General features: G+C 49.7%; 1 protein-coding gene across 1 annotated transcript in view; it reads right to left on the bottom strand.

The window, feature by feature from the left end:
• GRIK3 (glutamate ionotropic receptor kainate type subunit 3) overlaps positions 1 to 18,731 on the bottom strand; it is a 301,429-nt gene that overhangs the window by 281,121 nt on the left and 1,577 nt on the right. The window lies entirely within an intron of this gene.

Below are 18,731 nucleotides of genomic sequence, written 5' to 3'. Positions count from 1 at the left end.
GAGCATCCCAGCCAGGGATATCCATGGTGGACATGACGGCTTGACCTGGGCTGGCCACTTCCAACTCTAAGCAGAAGTTAATGGCTACACGGTATTAAGCGTGAAGAGGTGCTCCTGCCCTCCCACAAGCAGACAAGGGGGGCCAATTGCACTTCCAAGCATGGCACCAAAGCCCAGGCAAGGGAGAAGAATCCCCCTAGCCAGGACTTTGTGCTCTAGACAAAAAAGTCACTGGGCAAAGCTGACTGAAGCTCTGCCCCGCCTCACCTACAGCCCCCACCTGCTTATCTAGGAGGCTCTTACTCTCCATGCAATTCTCTTTCAAGACAGGAATCCTAAAGATCAAGAAGCCAAAGAAAATAAAAGCATACGATAAAAAGGGAGATGGCAGTTAGTAGCTCACACCAGCATTCTCTGCAACACATGATCACAACTGAGCCTGTTGCTAAGCAAGGCAGCGGTTAAGTGAGCTTTGTCCCCATTTTGCAACTTTTCTGGCCACAGTTGCTAAGTGAGATCACTGCAGTTGTTAATAACCCGGTTGTTAAGTGAATCTGTCTCCCACATTGGCTTCGCGTGTCAGAAGGTCGCCAAAGATGATCAGGTGATCGTGGGTCTCTGCAATCTTCACAAGCAGGACCCAGTTGCCAAGCATCCAAATTTTGATCACATGACTATGGGAATGCTGCAGTGGTTGCAAATGTGAAAAATGGTGATGAGTCGCTTTTTTTCAGTGCCACTGTAAACTTCAAATGGTCACTAAATGAATGATTGTAAGTCAAGCATTACCTGAATTATCCACTACAATTCTACCAGCATTTGCACATCTAAACACATTCAAGACTACCTGGACTCCACAGAACTCCCTATCAGTTTACCCACACAGCCACTTCCAATCTGCTTCCTCCCATCAGATACCCTTCTGCCTCTCCAGAATGGGACCAGGGGAAGCTGCTTTCTGGATTGCTACACTGCACAATGCTATAAAAAGAGTGATTTGTGGTTTGATCTGAAAATCAGAAGTCTTGGAAAAGATGCCTCTATAGCCGTGATGGCTAACCTATGGAACGCGTGCCGAGGTGGCACACAGAGCCCTCCCTGTGGGCACAGATGCCATCGCCAGCTGGTCTTCGTGGGTGCCAGAGCAGCAAAAACAGCCTGAAAATGGCCCCCAAAATGCCCCAAAACCAGGCATGTGTGCACCGGCCAGCTGGTCTTCGGGTTTCCAGCACTCCGGCATGGCATGCATGTGAATTCTGCTTTGGGCACTCGGCACTGAAAAGGTTCACCATCACTGCTCTATAGAATCTGGGTAGTGATTATGCCCAACTGCCTTGTCATTCACTATCCAATGTTTTTTATTTCCCTCAAAGAAATATTATCATCTTGATCAAAAAGCATAGACTGCAACAAAGACTTTGTCTTTTTTTGACTGCAACACATTTGCCCAAACAAGGCTGCCGCATCAGCATTCTTGCAGCTGATAGAGAATGTAAAGAGATGGGATACTCTCAGGTTCCTTCCTTTCGGTTTTCCAAAGTGATTACCAACCTGTCAACTGGTCAATCTCTTGAGCACTAATGTCTTTTGGCTGCTATCTAGTGGTCAATTGACCCAGCCACTAACTATTATTGAAGAATTGGTGTGTGAGAAAATGTTTTCCTCTGTATGCATATGTGGCTACCTCAAGCAACCATTCAATGTGTGTCTGTGTGTGTGTGTTTGTGTATGAAATACCAGTCAAGCAGCAACACAAAATCTCCAGGACCGTAAAGACTACAAATTGAAATTTGGCACTTATGTTCCTCTTGGCTTCTAGGTGCTCGCTAAGAAAGGATTTTTCAAAGTGACCATCAGATCATTAGTATTTCTTATACTATTATTAACATGCTCTGATGCTAAGAAGTTACACATTCTACTCCCCCTCCCCACCTGAAAAGAATTCTGTTCCAACTGCCACTTGGGTGTGGGAATGGCCAACGCATGACTCATCTGGGCTCCAGCCTGGGAGTTCAGACATTCTAACCCTCCTCACCTGAAAAATGCTCTGATGCTAAGAAGTTAGACTGAGGGAGAGAAGGGGATAAGATAGGAGAGGCCTATGTGGGGCAAGCCTGAGGCAGAGAAAGGGATAGGGTAGGATCAATGGGGCCAGCCTGAGGGAGAGAAGGGGATAAGATAGAAGAGGCCTCTGTGGGGCATGGAGAGGATAGGCTTCTGTGGGGCAAGCCTGAGGGAAAGAAGGGGAGAGGGGAGGCCAATACTAACTACTCATTGATTTTGAAGCTGTCAGTGTGGATTTATCAAGCCTGATCACATAGTTCCATAGTGGAGCATGGATATCCAGATAGTATATTGAATAAAATATGGGAAATGACCATTGGCTTACCTGAAGGGTCCTTTTCTGTACACCGCGGGAGAGTCCAAGCAATGGGTTAATTCAGTCTGCTTGCCCTTAGGACTGAGGAACTATTTTTCCTTAAGCCACACCTCCTCCTGGTGTGCTCAATCCCCCAGAATTCTTTGAAGGAGTCAGTTCGTGCGGACGGAGCGAAGCGTCCAAGATGATGTACTGTTGACACGAGGAACCCGAATCCCGGCCTTGAGAGCCAGGGTGGGTTGGACTCTCCCGCGGTGTACAGAAAAGGACCCTTCAGGTAAGCCAATGGTCATTTTCCTGTACACCGCTTGGAGAGTCCAAGCAATGGGACATACCAAAGTTATTGTCCATCTGGGTGGGCAGAAGAAGGCTCCCGGGATTCGGTCTCTGACACAACCGCCTGGAGCACACGCCTGCCGAAAGACGCCTCAGCCGAGGCGAAAATGTCCAGTTTATAGTGTCGCACAAATGGAGAAGGAGAGGACCACGTAGCGGCCCTGCAGATGTCCAGGATCGAGGCCTGGGTGGCCCAGGCCGCTGAAGTAGCAGCACTTCGTGTGGAGTGTGCAGTGATGCCGCGCGGAACGGCTTTGGATTGACTTTCATAGGCAGTCGCAATGCAAGCGCGAAGCCACCTGCCAATTGTGGAGGAAGTGACCTTCTTCCCTAGGGAACCGGGCTGGAAGGAGAGGAAAAGAGCCTCTGATTTCCTGAATTCCGCAGTACGAGCGATGTAGACCTTCAGGGCCCTCCTGACATCAAGATTGTGCCAGGATCGCTCTCTGGGATGCGACGGATGAGGACAAAAATTTGGCAACACAATGTCTTGCGCTCTATGGAACCATGAGTTTACTTTGGGGGTAAAGGTCGGGTCCAGCCTCAAAATGACCCTGTCAGGGTGGATGACGCACAGATCCTGGCGAACAGAGAGAGCCGCCAGCTCCGAAATCCGGCGAGCTGACGTGATGGCAATCAAGAAGGCCGTCTTCAGCGTCAGGAATCGAAGAGAAGTAGTGCGTAAAGGCTCGAATGGAGGGCCAGAGAGGGCCCGCAGGACCACGGACAGCTGCCAAGTAGGATAGCGATGAACGGTGGGAGGGCGAAGGTTAGAAGCGCCCTTGAGGAAAAGACGCACCTTCGGGATTTTGCTGAGAGGCAAAAGGTGGTCGCCCGACCAGACAGTAGACAAAGCCGCCACTTGGCGTCGAAGGGTGTTCGGGGCCAGGCCCTTGTTGAGTCCCGCTTGAAGGAAGTCAAGCACTCTGGGAACAGGCGCGGTCGTCGGCTCGATGAGCAGCTCCTCACACCACTTGGCGAAGGCGGCCCAGGACGCATCATAAATCCTAGTGGTTGAAGGGCGTCTAGCCGCCTGAATGGTGTTCACTACCTCCTCCGACAGGCCTTGGTCTTTTAGTTGGTCCCCCTCAAGTGCCAGACGGCCAACTGGAGCCACTGGGGCTCTGGGTGAATCACGGCCCCCTGGCTGAGGGAGATCTGGTCCGGAGGAATGCGCCACGGAGGAGACACCGACAGGTGGACAAGGTCGGCAAACCACGACCTGCGGGGCCAATGCGGGGCCACGAGAAGGACCTCTGCTCCCTCTGCGATGACTTTGGAGATGAATTGAGGAAGGAGAGGCAGGGGAGGGAAGGCGTACAGTAGCTCGCGGGGCCACTTGCAACGCAGTGCGTCTGTCCCCTCCGCCCCCGGGGTGAAGAACCGGGAGTAGAAGCGGTCGAGCTGCTTGTTGTCCCTTGACGCAAACAGGTCTACGGCCGGAGTCCCGAATCTGTCGGACATCTGGTGGAACAGGCGAGGGTCCAGTTTCCACTCCGCAGGATCTATGGTCGTCCTGCTCAGCCAGTCGGCCTGTGTGTTGTCCACTCCGGAGATATGGTCGGAGCGAAGGGATTCCAGATGGCGCTCCGCCCAGCGTCCCAGGGACTCCGCCTCTCTCATCAGTGCTCTGGATCTGGTGCCGCCCTGACGGTTGATGTGGGCCTTGGTGGCCACATTGTCCGTCATCAGAAGCACATGTTGACGATGGATGGGCCGGCTGAAATGTCGCAGGGCCAGGCGAGCAGCTCTCAGTTCCAGCAGGTTGATGCTGTAGCTGGATTCCACTTGGGACCACTTGCCTTGAACAACCAGGGACCCCATGTGGGCTCCCCAGCCGGAGAGGCTGGCGTCTGTGGTGATGATCAACCTCTCGGGTTCCTTGAATAGGTGGCCCTTGAGGATGGCCGGAGACACCCACCAGCGGAGAGACCTCTTCACGTCCGGGGGAACTCGAATCGGCCTGGTAGAGTTGCTCCTGGATGCCCTCTGGTGCGGCAGCAGCAGCCACTGAAGAGACCTGGAATGCAGGCGGGCCCACGGCACGATGGAAATGCAGGAGATCATTTTTCCCAGCAGCTGCGACAGAAGGACCCTGGAGCCTGCCTCAAGCTCAACACCTTGTGGGTCATGGACCTTAGACCGGTCAACCTGTCTCGGGAAAGGAAAACCCTGCACAAGTTGGTATCTATCACCGCCCCCAGGTGTACAAGTCTGTTGGTTGGAGTGAGATGGCTCTTCTCTATGTTTAGAGTGAAGCCGTGATTTCTGAGGGATCTCATAGTGGTTTGGAGATCCCGAAGGGCCTGCTGCCTGGACGACGACTGGATCAGGAGGTCGTCCAGGTAGCACTGGAGCCTTATGGGCCTGCGTCTTAGCTGAGCCGCCACTACCGCCAGCACTTTGGTAAACGTCCGAGGAGCGGACGAGAGGCCGAATGGAAGAGCTTTGTACTGGAAGTGGCGACCCGCATAATAGAAGCGCAGGAACTTCCTGTGCTGAGGACGGATGGGGATGTGGAGGTATGCCTCTTTGAGATCTATAGATGTGAGAAGATCTCCCTGTCGAATCCCCGCCAGAATGGACTGCAGAGACTGCATCTTGAACCTCCGGTAGGCGATATGCCTGTTGAGGTTCTTGAGGTCCAAGATGGCTCTCCACCCCCCCGAGTTCTTTGGTACCAGGAAGAGGATGGAGTAAAACCCCTTCCCCTCTTCGCCTTGGGGAACTGGTTCCACGGCCCTGATGTCCAGGAGATGACGGACTTCCTGGTCCATACGCTGCCTCTTTTGGGGGCAGGACGGGACAGGGCACCGGATGAAGGTCCGAGGGGGAATGGACAGGAATTCCAAGGAGAGGCCTTCCCTGACTGTCTGCAGAACCCAAGCATCCTCGGTGTTCTGGGCCCAATGGGAGGCGAACAGCTGGAGGCGACCCCCGATGGGCGCCAAGCCCTGGCAGTCACTTTGACTTACGGAACGGCCTGTTGGAGGCCCCACCGCGGTTATACTTGCGGAAGCCGAACTGCTGCCTGCCTCTGTCCCGAAAGGGCGCTCTGTCTTGGGACCTGTCGCCCTGCTGGCCGAAGGACCTATTAGAGGGAGAGAAGGAAGAGGCAGAGGTGGAAGGCTCGGAGGCACGAAAGGACTGCCTCCTAGAGTAGGGAGCGGCCTTACGTTCCTGCTTTTTATTTAGAGAAGGTAGGATCTTCCTCTTGTCCTTGGACTCAATGAGGAGAGGATCCAGGGACTCGCCAAACAATTTGGACCCCTTAAAGGGGGCGGAAGCCAGTTTCCATTTGTTTTTCTGGTCCGCTTGCCAATGTCGGAGCCAGATCAGTCGACGGGAAGTTATGTTAGAACCGAGGGCCCTGGAGGCAAATTTGGTGGCATTGAGGGACGCGTCAGCGGCATACTGGGAGGCCGCGATTATTTTTGACACGTCCTGGTGGAGACGGATGTCTCCCGCCGGGAGCTTGTTTAGGAGCTCGCGCAGCCAGATCACAGAAGCCCTATTAAAAAAGGAAGCGGAAGAAGAGGCCCTGATGGCCCAGGCAGCCGCCAGATGGGTCTTGTGGCACGCCTTTTCCGCCTTCTTGTCCTCCGCCTTAAGGCCTTCCAGGAGGTCGGCCGGTAGCGAGGAGTTGGAAGTGAGCGCAGCGATGGGCGGGTCGACAGTGGGAAGGGCCAGAAGGTCCTCCAACACTGGCTCCATAGTATAAAGCTTCCTATCTACCCCACTGGGAGAGGATTGCGTAGCTGGCTGAGCCCACTGGCGCTGGATTAAGTCGAGGAACAGCCCCGGGACCGGAACCAGCTCTTGCTGGGGCGCTGGCACATCAAACATGACCGCATTGGGATTAGCCGGAGGGGCATCCTCCGCCGGCGCGGTCGGCTTGGGCTTGATCCCCACCCTGGTGGCAGCCTTGACCTTGTGAAGGACCGATTTAAAAAGGCTGGGCTTGAAGAGACCCGCAAAGGCGGGCGCTTCGGGGGGAAGGTCCTCGTCGTCCGAGAGGCCTAGCACCTCCGGGTCAGGGTCCTCAATGGCAGAGGCCTCGCTGACCACCGAGGATTCCAGGGAAGGATGGCGAGCACGCTTGCTTGGGGGCGGAGCTGCCTGATCGGGCTTGGGACCCCTAGGGGCCGCTGCGGTAGGGCTTTTAAATTTCATGGCCTCCGTGATGCCCTTGGCAATGGCGCGGGCCATTAGCTCCTGCATGCGGGGCGATAACTCCTCAGAGTCAGAATCGGGATCCAAGCCCTCTTCTAGGGGGGGTGAAGCCTCACCCTGCATATCGTCTATGCTAGCATCCCCAGGGGGAGGAACCTGTTCACAGGCCCAAGAAGGGACCGGGGAAGCCGGCTCTGCAAATGACCTATTAGGGGATAGGTCCTGGGATTCCACCTCCTCGGCGAGGACCGACTGGAGATCTTCCCGGGAGGGAGGGGCTCCTGAAAGGGACTGCACCCTGTCTGCCTGGCGTCTGGCCTTCTCGAATTGCTTGTCAAGGGCCCGCTGGCGCCTTTCAGCATCCTTGGCCTCAGCTACCGAAGGGGTTCTGGAACGCTGTTTCCCAGAGCTACCCCCACCACTCTTGCCCGCACCCCCACTCCCCGAAGAGGAGGAACCCTTGCTAGGGGCCTGCGAGAGGCTCGGCCTAGCGTCTTGGGAATCGGGAGGACTGGGCAGGTCCATAGTCAATGACCACACAAGATGGAGCAAGGCTATGATAAGGCAGAAGGATAGATATAGACTGGGTGCTGTAATGGGAAACAAAACGAAATGATCGTTAAAATTGCCATATATACAATTAATCGAATCAATACTATGAAATCATCCCATGTTTCACACCAGTCGGAGGCCCAGGGGTAGGATTGGGGCCTGCACCGAGGTGCAAGGCCCCGCAGGAGAAGCAGGGAGGAGAATGACTATAGAAAAAATCTTCAGGCCTGCGCTTACTTAGGCCTCCTCCCTGAGCCGGTATGATGACCGTTGGAATGGCACAGGAACCAGCGCCGCTCGCAAAAATAGACAAATGGCGAAGGTGGCGATCCTAGCCCGAGAAACCCTTGCTAGGCCCTGCCACCTCCAGCGGCCTCCTGACAACGAGGCTGATGCAAAATGGCGGCCATGGCTGGGCGCGCTATTTTCGCGCCTAAAAATGGCCGCCGCAACAGCGTGGGGCTAAGGGAGAGCGAGGGGCGAACGCGCCTCGCAATGGCGACGATCGCCCACTCCTCCCTGCGGCAGAGGTCCTCTAGCAGGCCGGGGAGCGAAAAAACTTCGACGAAAATAACAAACGAGGGGCCTGGGGACTTAGGAACCTCGCCGCTGCAGCCGCGCCGTTTTAAACGACAAGCGGCAGGCCTCCGAAGCCGTCCCAAGAGGATCGGCTGAGGGGCACCCCCCACCACCTTGTAGCTTACCTCCTGGCCTTCAAGTGCAGATTCTATTGAAGAAAGTCGCAGAATTGAAGAGAGAAACGTCTCACGAGGTTGGGGAATATTAGAGAAAAAACTTTAAACGCAATTAGAGAGTCCAAGCCAAAAAAAAAAGATCAATTTAGCTCAGAGCTCTAACTAAATACGTCCAAACGGGCTGACTGAGGAAGAATTCTGGGGGATTGAGCACACCAGGAGGAGGTGTGGCTTAAGGAAAAATAGTTCCTCAGTCCTAAGGGCAAGCAGACTGAATTAACCCATTGCTTGGACTCTCCAAGCGGTGTACAGGAAAAGTTGGGATTCTCACAGCCAAAATAAAATTGTGGAACAGAACTTGATGAAAGGGGTCTTGATCCCCCAGCAGATCAGAGTTAGTGAATACAAGCAGATTGCTGACCCAATTGCATCATCTCAAGCCTCTTCCTTCTCCTCCATACAGCCCTGACTGTTGGCATGGAAAATCTTGGGCCAGCACAGCATGGAAAATATCACTTCTGCACCACAAGTCAGGCGTTTTCGGAGCAGACCAGGTGACATTGTGAGGCTGCCCTCAGCAAAGAGCAAGTAGGCCTCTTTGTGCAAGGCAAGAAGCCAGTGTCAGGGGGCTCCATCCTGGCAAACCAACTTTGTTTCTATATTGTCCATACACCGCTTTATAAGATGCCTTTTGTTCATTTAGTGCCTCACCCTTTTTTGTCCCAGATCCCATCAACAAATCTGATCCAGCCATGAGTTTCTCTGACTTCCTCTTCCTCTTGATTCAGGTACAGATACAGATTAACAGAGTTGGAAGGGATCTTGCAGGTCATCTAGTCCAACCCCCCACCCAAGCAGGACACCCTACACCATTTGTGACAGATGGCTTAAAAGCTTCCAGTGATGAAGCTCCCACAATTTCTGAAGGCATCTTCTCTTCCATTGGTTGATTGTTCTCACTGTCAGGAAATTTCTCCTTATTTCATGATCTTGGGAGTCTGCAAGCATGGAGGGGGTAAACAGCCGTAAGTGCATCATTATGCAAATCATTGTGCCCAGCTTACTTACATCTATCAGGGTGCAAGTATGCAATGGCAGCATTTATTTGAAGATGCCCCCCGTACCCATGTCCTTATTTCCCCCCGTCATTACTGCCACCCAACATCAAGAGGAAGCGGACGACTGAGAATGTCATGATCAGATGGAGCTGATCCAGGATTACTGTGGCTTCATGTTGACAGCCCTGCTATTGGCTCATCGCCTATTCCTTCATGTACATGCTTTGGGATTCATCCTCATGTCTTCTCTCTCTCTCTTTCTGGCCAAATCACCTAACCTGTTTCTTTTGAGCTGGTTACACATTTTTATATTCAAGCCACATTCATTTCTCATCCAGCCAGTCTCTCTCCTTTTAAGCATGCAAACAGGCTCAGATCTCACTTTCATATCACAAAACAAGTCAAAGGAGTTCTTACCCTACTTCTTTTAACAAGGATACATTCCTCATAATATATGGACATAAAGATTGTCCTCAACCTACAACCATAAGTGAGTCTAAGCAAGTCAGTTGTTGAGTTTTGCCACAGTTGCTAAATGAATCACTGCAGTTGTTAAGTGAGTAACACAGCTGTTAATAAACCTGGTTTCCCCACTGACTTTGCATGTCAGAAGGTTGCTAAGGTGATCACATGACCCAGGACACTGCAACCATCATAAGTACATGCCAGTTGCCAAGCATTTGAATTTTGTTCACAGGACGAAGCTTACAGGGAAGCGGCAACAGTTTGAAAAAAGGGTAATAAGTCACTTTTTTCAGTGCCATTGTAACTTCAAACAGTCACTAAATGAATGGTTGTAACTCAAGGATTATTGTATTATCCACTATAGTTCTATCAGCATTTGCACATCGTTTCTTCATCCATTTTTGCATCTTTACTACTATACAAAGTACACAGATTCTTCCTTTTGCTTCTTCTTCTTTCTTTATTTTGGCCTTTCTTATATAACTCATTCATTGTGTTCCTTTTTCAAACATATTCTTGTGGTCTTTGATTCATTGATTTTTCATACCATTGTTGCACTATACAGTCTGTCTGACATTCATTGCTCATTTGATTCTCAACCAACAACATTGCAGAATCTGAATACAAAAGTGTACGTATTTACTTCCCAAAGAATGCTTCTTCAGGGTCAGAACATGCGACATTTATCCATATTTGCCTTTATAGAAACAACAGAATAACATACGTCCTTCTCAGCCCCTTTTCTGTGTTGACGAGGGGGTCAAACTAATCTCCAAAACACCAAAAGGCAAGGCAAGAAACAACGGTTGGGAACTAAAGAAGGAGAGAAGCAACTTAAAACTAAGGAGAAATTTCCTGACAGAACAATCAATCAGTGGATCAGCTCCCTTCCAGAAGTTGTGGGTGCTCCATCACTGGAGGCTTTCAAGAAAGGACTGGACAACCATTTATCTGAAATGGTATTAGAGTCTCCTGCTCAAACAGGGGGCTGGACCAGAAGACCTCTGAAGTCCCTTCCAACTGTATTATTCTATGTTCTATGACTCATCTGCCAAGAATTCCATTTATGCTCTACTTCCATCACATCTGCTCTTCCTGTATTCAGCAACTTTCTTCCGTTCAGTATTTGCATACCTCTTTCTAAATTCAACTAGGCAGCATGATGGCTCAGAGCTTATGACACTGAGCTTGTTGTCTGGGTTCAAGACTCAAGAATCACACAATGGTGTGAGCACCCATTTTCGCCTAGCTCCTGCCCACCTACCGGTAGCAGTTTGAAAGCATGCAAATGCAAGTAGGTAGATAGGTACCACTTCAGTGGGGAGAAAACAGCACTCCGCGATGTCATGCTGGCCACATGACCGCAAGAACATCTTCGGACAACACTGGCTCAATGTCTTGAATTGAAGATGAGTGCCATCTCTTAGAGGCAGCAACGACTAGCAGAGAAAAATCCACATGGTTCCTTTCCTTTTCCATAATTCAAGCCTGTTCACTATATCATATGCTTACTCTAAACCTGTGCTACTAGCAGACAGCAGGGAAAGACTTTTCAGTAGCTGACAATAACTAATTGTGGGGAGAAGGACACCACAGGCAATTATATCTGTCATGGACGCAGAAGGGAGTCAGGGAGGAAGCAACATGAACGAAACAGAAAGAACGCAGTCTGGGAAAATAGCAGTGAATTTGCACAAGGCAGACTACAATCCAAGAAAAGAGCTCTTTGCAGCATAGTAATAGTAAAATGCCAGCCTATGATGGTTTTCCCACTGGGGGGAATTTCCTTCACCAGAATCCTGGGAGGAAAAGCCAGAACTTATGGAGACCGCAGTGATCCACTGGCCTTATTTTCAGGTGGGCTTCGGAGGAAGATAGTAATAGCACTTAAAACTTATATACTGCTTCATATGCTTTTACAGCCCTCTCTAAGAGTCATCTTATTGCTCCTAGTAACAATCTGGGTCCTCATTTTACCCACCTTGGAAAGGATGGAAGGCTGAGTCAACCTTCAGCCCAGTGAGATTTGAACTGCTGAACTGCAGCTAGCAGTCAGCTGAAGTAGCCTGCAGTACTTCACTCTAACCACTGAGCTCTCAGACAAAGCCAATCAATCTTGGCAAGCCCCTTTTCAGCCAGGGGATTTGAACAACGTGGATAGATGAATAAGGAGAACCCCTTCGCCCAGCTTTTCCAGCTAATAATCTGGACACAGCAGAACTGGCCTTGCGAATAACAGTGCCTCTTATGGCAACAGTTTATTATTTCAAAGATGCAACATTGAAGCTTTCACTGAGAAACCTATCCCAGAGCAGCTTGTGGGAATTATAGGACAATCTGAAATATTAACTCTTGGTCAGGCAGCCGAGATGCTTGGAATACACAATCTCTGTTTGCAGGAGTCACTCAGCTGAACCAAAAGAATACTGGCTGGATTGAATCACATGGTAAATGAGAATACATAAACTAAGATTATGCCATGCTCCCACTGGAGCTTCAGGTACTGTAATAGAAAGAAATGGACCTGCATAAGCCGTCTGGGCTTAGCCTTCACTGCATCAAGTCCAGGATATCCTCCATAAGGCTCATATTCATTTGGGCACAACATACACGTCGGTTCTGTGCTTCTAGTTGTAGCCTCTGCTGTAACCGAGCAGCCAGCACTGGTTACCAATTACTTTCTGGCCACCAGTCTCTCTTCTTACACCCAACTCAGCTGAAACGTGGGCTGCTCAGTTCCCTCGAGGGACAAGCTATTCCTGGACACTTAAGCTGTCACACTGGGAGTTTTGCACCACAGATTTGTGAAAGAAAAGGGGGCCTCTAAAAGCAGCAAGATTTCTCATGCAAGGGGGGGGGAGCTAATATTGAACCGGGAGGGCATTTAGTCCAAACTTCAGATTTCAGCAGATGGGGGGGGGGGGGGAGGAACCCAGCCTGGGGCTGAGGCTTCCAGGGCCTCCAGGACCTTCCCTCCAGCAAGCAAAGGCTGGGGGGAAAGAGAGGATTACAGAGGGGGGGAAACACCTGGATCGGCCCAGTCTCTGGCCCTTGCTGAGTCACAAAATTGGGGGGAGGGGGTAGAAGGCATCCTGGACCATTTAGTCCAATCTTCTGCCCAGTGCAGGAATCCCCTGCAGCAGCAGCATCTCTCACAGATGACCATCCAAGCTCCCACGTTATCACTTCCAGCAAAGGAGAGTCCCAATATAATCTATCCCTCTGTAACCTTTTCAGATGTGCAAGCAAATTCTGCTTCCTTGCTCCTTCTTTCTTGTTTTGTCTTCTAGAACAACTCTGAAGAATTCTGCCCTGTCTTCTAGATAGTAGCCCCTCAGATCCCCAAGCTAAGAAGACCCAACACCTCCAACCATTACATTTTTTTCCCCAAGATTCCCTCGGCTGCTTTCTCAAATGTTCAGTGTGTCGAAGCCCTTCCTAAAACGTAGATCCCAGATCCAGATGCCATATTCTTGGCATAGTCTGTGTCATACCCAAAAGACAGGAATTCACATTCTTCGGATTCTCTTTCACATGTACAAAATCTTGAGGAAGGGCCATGTGACCTGAAAAAAAATGTGCTTTGTGTCCAGACAATAAGAAATTGAAGAGTGAAAGCAATATATGTAGAAAGACAATTTTGATGAGGAGTGCGGAAGGAGGAATTGCAAAATCTTTACTATTGGGGGGGGGGGGGTTGGCAGCTCAGCCCTGTAGCCAGAATCACTTGGGGCTTTCCCCCCATGTTTTTCAAATTGTTTCTCATTTCTGTCCCCCTTGGTTCTATAAGATTTTGAACAGTTGCAAAGTACAGAGGGGGACCTGTACTGTTTAGAGTGGAAACACAGTCGAAGAAATAAAATGAATGCAATTTCCTAAAAACCGAACCTCTTTCTGCAACAAGAGCTTAGAAATGCACCATATTAGGTGGCAAACAAGCAAAGCCTGGCGTATTTTCTGCCCATCTCTGTAAAGAAACAGCAAGTTGGGCCAATGGCATCTTGGCAGGAAAAGAAGTTGGGCAACAACAGACTCGGCCAAGCCAACAGTTCAGTCTCCAGGCCTTGAGCTTGACTTGAGGGCATCTTGTCTTGAGCTGCCTTTGGGAGTGGAAGGCAGGGTACCAGCCCAGGTACGAGACACTTGATCTTAGCCAAAGGCCAAGAAGCAATGAGCCAATAAAGAGCTATCACTGACACACACCTGCCCTCTGCTGACTGTCCACAGCTGTAGCAGCTGCCATAACTCCAAACCCGCCCTGGGCTCTGCAATAGATCAGCTTCATCTCAACTGGCAAACTAGGAGCTGGAGAGGAGTTGCAATCACGTTAAAAGGACAAGACGGACCACATTAAGCTGCAAGTGGATTGCAGAGCTCTCTAAGCCACCGTCAAACCAAAGATTTATTACAAACACAAAAACAGAGACTTCACTAGGGAGAAATGGTGGAAATTCACTGCCAGCCTCTTGAGGTAGATTCTTCTATATAGCATGAAGGATGGGAACACAGCATCCGTGTATACATGCACAGAGGTTGGCTAGGCTATCAGAAATTACCTTGGATTTGTGCACAAAAAAGCTTCCAGGCCATGAAATTCAGCATCTAGCATACTTAGAATGAAGCCGCAACCATTTGAGGAAAGCAGCTGTTTGGTCTTGAAAAAAAACAGTAGCCGGCTTTCCCACTGCAGCCCTGACTCCGTCTCAAAGCCGGCTGCCTCCCCTCCTGAAGGCTGCAGAGTCAGGACTGAGTCACTACAGCCGCTGGCTACCAATAGGCCCTCTTGACGTTTTAGCCCGACATTCGTCTCACTACCCAGCATTTCCCTCTCTCTGCCTTCATACCAAAATGAGAACATCTGGAGCGGCTGAGCAACGGGCTCAAAGCTTGGCCAGTGAAAGCTGCTTTCAGAATCTCCGTAAAAATGCAAAGATCCTCACCTGATCAGAAATCAATATCCCCAGAGATCCAACACCAAGGCAAGACTAGATCTGCTCACGTTAAGGAGCCGATGAATTTGCTCCTCAGTTCTTGCAGATAAAGACACTTTTGCTACCTGCCAGGACTTTCCTCTACATTTATAACCCCCCAAAGGAGTCTGAAGGTCAACCGTGAACAGGGCTCTGCATTAACTTTCCAGGTTCTTCTGTGCTCTTTTATGCACAAGGAATGTGTGCAAAGTGAGAATCCGGTTCATTATTGCTGTGAACGCCATCAGTTTTGTGTTCATACCAAGGAGGGGTTAAGAATTGTGAAAAGGCCTTTGTGGATTCATTTGTAGATCTGCTTTAATTTGGCGGTTCACCAAAATCAGACTCTTTTTGCCTCAGGATTATCACTGGCACCCAGGCAATGCATCTAAATATTGGCAGGTACAAAAGAAAGATGGCTCCTTTCATTTCGACAGACTAAACGCCACAGAATCTCCTCCCTCGTTTTCTTTCCTCGTGGATGAAAACTCTGTGGGATAACTACATTTATTTTGGCATTTGAAATATTAGGCAATTTCCCCCACATACAAAGATTCTGTTTTCCAACACTATCACCCGGCAGTTGAATAAAAAAAATCACAGGATGTTTCCAGATTCTTCGGTTGTTCAAGTAGCCAGAATGTTGCTTCTGCTGGCTACCTTCTCTGTGCTGGGATTCAAAAGATCTTTGGGAAGCACTTGGGAGCTAGCAGAGCAGATCCTCTCAAGGTAACGTTTCCTAACCAAGATGATCCCTTCCAGGCCTTTGGGGGAGGGGGGTGTCTCAAGCTGGCTGCCTGGGGCAGGTGGGAGGGTGACCAGCACACCCCCAACTCTCTTCAGGCTATGTCTGCCATATAACGAAGACACACACACACACACACACACACACACACTCCAGCCTGCCAGGTCTCTGTTTCCCCACTTTGCCCTCCCTGAAAGGGCCGTGCCTCAGTGGCAGACTGCGCCAGGGCTTTGCCAGCAGCAGCCCAGAGATACCAAATCACTGCCTGAGGAGAGGAGGGGAGAGGAGAGGCCAGCTCGGCTTCCAGTTTGGCTAGTTTGGCTCTGAAGTGGCACTGCCCTCCCGGAGAATTATCCCGAGCACCCTGATCTTTTGCAAACATTGCCATGCCAGCTTGACTTCAATAATATCGATTTTCAATTATGTTTCCGCCGAATGGAAGCCAAGTCATTGCTTTTCAAGGCACAGACCCAGGTTTGTAGCGGGACAAATTTCATTGCTGAATTCAACATGGCATGAAAAACAAAGGGAGCCTATGGAATCCCTTTGCTGGTCCAGATGCGGGAGAAAATCACTCATTTTCACGCTGCTCCCCTTCAGAGATCTGCTTTGACCCCAAAAAACGCAGAGCCGATATTCTTGCGCTATGGATTTCAGAGCTCACAGGCACCATCGGCCTCTGATTTATTTCCCTCTGATCTTTCCACTTAAAAGCTGAATTTCGGTGAGTTCGTAATCACAATTTTAGCCTGTGAGACTTTTTTCCCCCTTTTAATAGCGGATGCATTAAATATACTAAATAACAGTGAAACTATTATTGAGGTGTAAGAAAATTTCAGGGAAACAAGAAGAGACATAAAAAAATAAATCCTCCAAACAGGAAAAATCCTGAAAATAATCAGCCCATTTTTAAGGAAACGTGAATTGAAATTGATCATGTGCACAACAATAACGAACGAGGTATTTTATTTCCACAAACACCAGCACGCCTCTCTTCCTGCATGCCCTGTATGTTATTCGAACAACAGGCAGGACCATCTCTTTCTCGGCCTGCCCCATGCCTTCTTTCACCCTGAATGTTTCACAACTGGGGCCCCTTTTCCAGCTGCTGCAGATGCCCACCGCACAACCCGTCTCCTTGGGAGGCTGCAGTAGCAGGAGACGCTGCAGCGGCATATGCCTCTCCTGCAAGAGGCGACGGCCTGAGCCAGCCGCCCTTCCAGAAGAGAAGGGTGAAGGTTGAGCCTCCCCATAGCTCTAGGCCGGGCTCCAGACCCCTCCAGTCTGAACCACAATGCAGAGGAAGGTGGAGACGCCGGTGGGCGAACACAAGGGGGCCTTCTGTTGCTGCTGCTGCTGCTACTGCCGTGACACGCCTCTTGACAAGGTTATGATTCTGCCCAGGATACGGAGAAGGCTTCCTTCCCTTTCTTCCTCCTCCTACCTCTTTCTAGACACCACAAATATCTGACCCATTTTAACAAGACACAATTTCAGCCGAAGCTTCCATCTGTTTAATTATTTGCCTCAGCTATCAAAATATCAAATGTGACATTTCAAGGCTTAATATAATTAAAACAGGCTCTTGCTATTTCTGTTTGCAAAGAGTTTTGCTTTCTTCTGATGGTTTCTGATGTGGAGGAGTGCAAGGAGGCAGACGGTGAGAGAAACGGCCCCTTTTGTGCTGCTGTCGGAGGGCGCTGAAGTTGGAGTAAAGAAGAAGAGCAGGCGAGAAATTCTCTCCAGGGTCCTGACCGAGCGAGAGGCTTTATACTCCCCCAAAGAACCAGACAGGGTGATTTCCAAAGCACTCACAAAATACAAGGAGCTTCCTCTGTGACACCAGCTAATAGCACTTAAGTCAATTAGGTTATTCCACTCCGCCACGTGTGGATTTGCCGTCTCCATTCCTGTGACAGCAATTACATTTTCTCCACCAGACATTACGAATGGTACTTAAAAAGGATTATGCTCAAAATTACATTCTACAAGAAAACCTAAAAATAAAAGCATCTGAGTTGATTTAGTCACAAAGAACAAGATTCCTTAGAAACAGAACTGAAAAACAGAGAGATGCTTTGTCTTGCTGGAGAAAAGAAACAATAATTTTACAACTAGAAAAATCCACAAACACTTACACCTCTACAGTGTTTTCCCCAGAATCAAAGCTCATAGACATTTATTTGGCAGCTCTATCAAAATCCAACCAGCTGCTTTGTTTTTAAATACTACTTTTTATGGCCCTTTTATTTTGAAATGCCCCTGTAAAAGAAGGAAACAAATTAAGAACGCAGGATAGAAGAAATTCTTCATTTCTTAGAAAAGGAAAGATGGCAGAAGAGCATCAGAAAGAAGGGTTGGCTTTGATCTAAACCTGAAACTGCCGCAGTTATTACAAATTCTCCTGTCACTCTTGAGTTTTCTTTTCATTCTGCACTTTAAAAAAAGGATTTTGAGAAATTATTAATCTTTAACTAATATATATATATATATAAACAACTGGAATATCAGCTCCTTGAACCCAGTAGCAACAACAACAGAGAGCTGGATTATGACAATGCCTGAAGGAATCTTCCTCCCCCTATGCACACCTGGAAGTCTGCAATAGAGCCGCACACTAGCAGGAGCCCCTGGAAGGAGAGGGCCAAATCTCCAGTCACCCAAAGGATCCATTTTCCTTTCTGTAAAACCTCCCTCACTGGACCAAGTTTCACCCCAGACTATCTTAACCTGGACCAGGTGAGATCAAGTCCCCCAACTGCCTTTCATAAAAAAATCCCCCCCCATTCCGCATTTAAGCCTATATGACTCAAGCTTTACAGAGCCAATTTAGTGCCTAAAGCCACCAGGTGAGAAAGTGGGAACTGCCTCTGGTCACTCTTTCTAGGTGACCTTGGGCCAGGCATTTTCTCTTAGCCCTAGGAACTTCGGAAAAACCTTGGTAAGAAAACTGCAGGGGTTTTGTCCAGGCAATCTCAGAAAACTGGACACAACTGAACAGATGAGAAAAGAAAAAACTCTAAGCGACCCCCCCCCCGCCCCCCCACACACACCCAGCCTCCCAGAAACCCATACAAAATCTGGGTCCACTTTTTAAAATCAAGGGCTCTCATCCAAAACGTTTGCAGCTACCGGGTATTCAGCCTGAAGGAGACTTCCTTTGCCCGAAGCCCTTCGAATAAAAGAACGGCCCCAGTCCCAGAGCAGCCTTGCGCCCTTCCAGTCCACCCTCAAATCAGGGCAAGGCCGGCGCTCCACGCACAGTGCGCCGGGCCAAAGGATTGGGCCCCGCTGCAGAGCAAAGGAAAGCCGGCTCTGGATCCACGCGCGGTCCACGGCCAGGCTAGAGAGAGCTCG

This window comes from Natrix helvetica, assembly GCF_964273705.1.
Source record: "Natrix helvetica genome assembly, chromosome: 9".
NCBI lineage: Eukaryota > Metazoa > Chordata > Lepidosauria > Squamata > Natricidae > Natrix > Natrix helvetica.
This window is presented reverse-complemented; position numbering and strand designations above follow the sequence as displayed.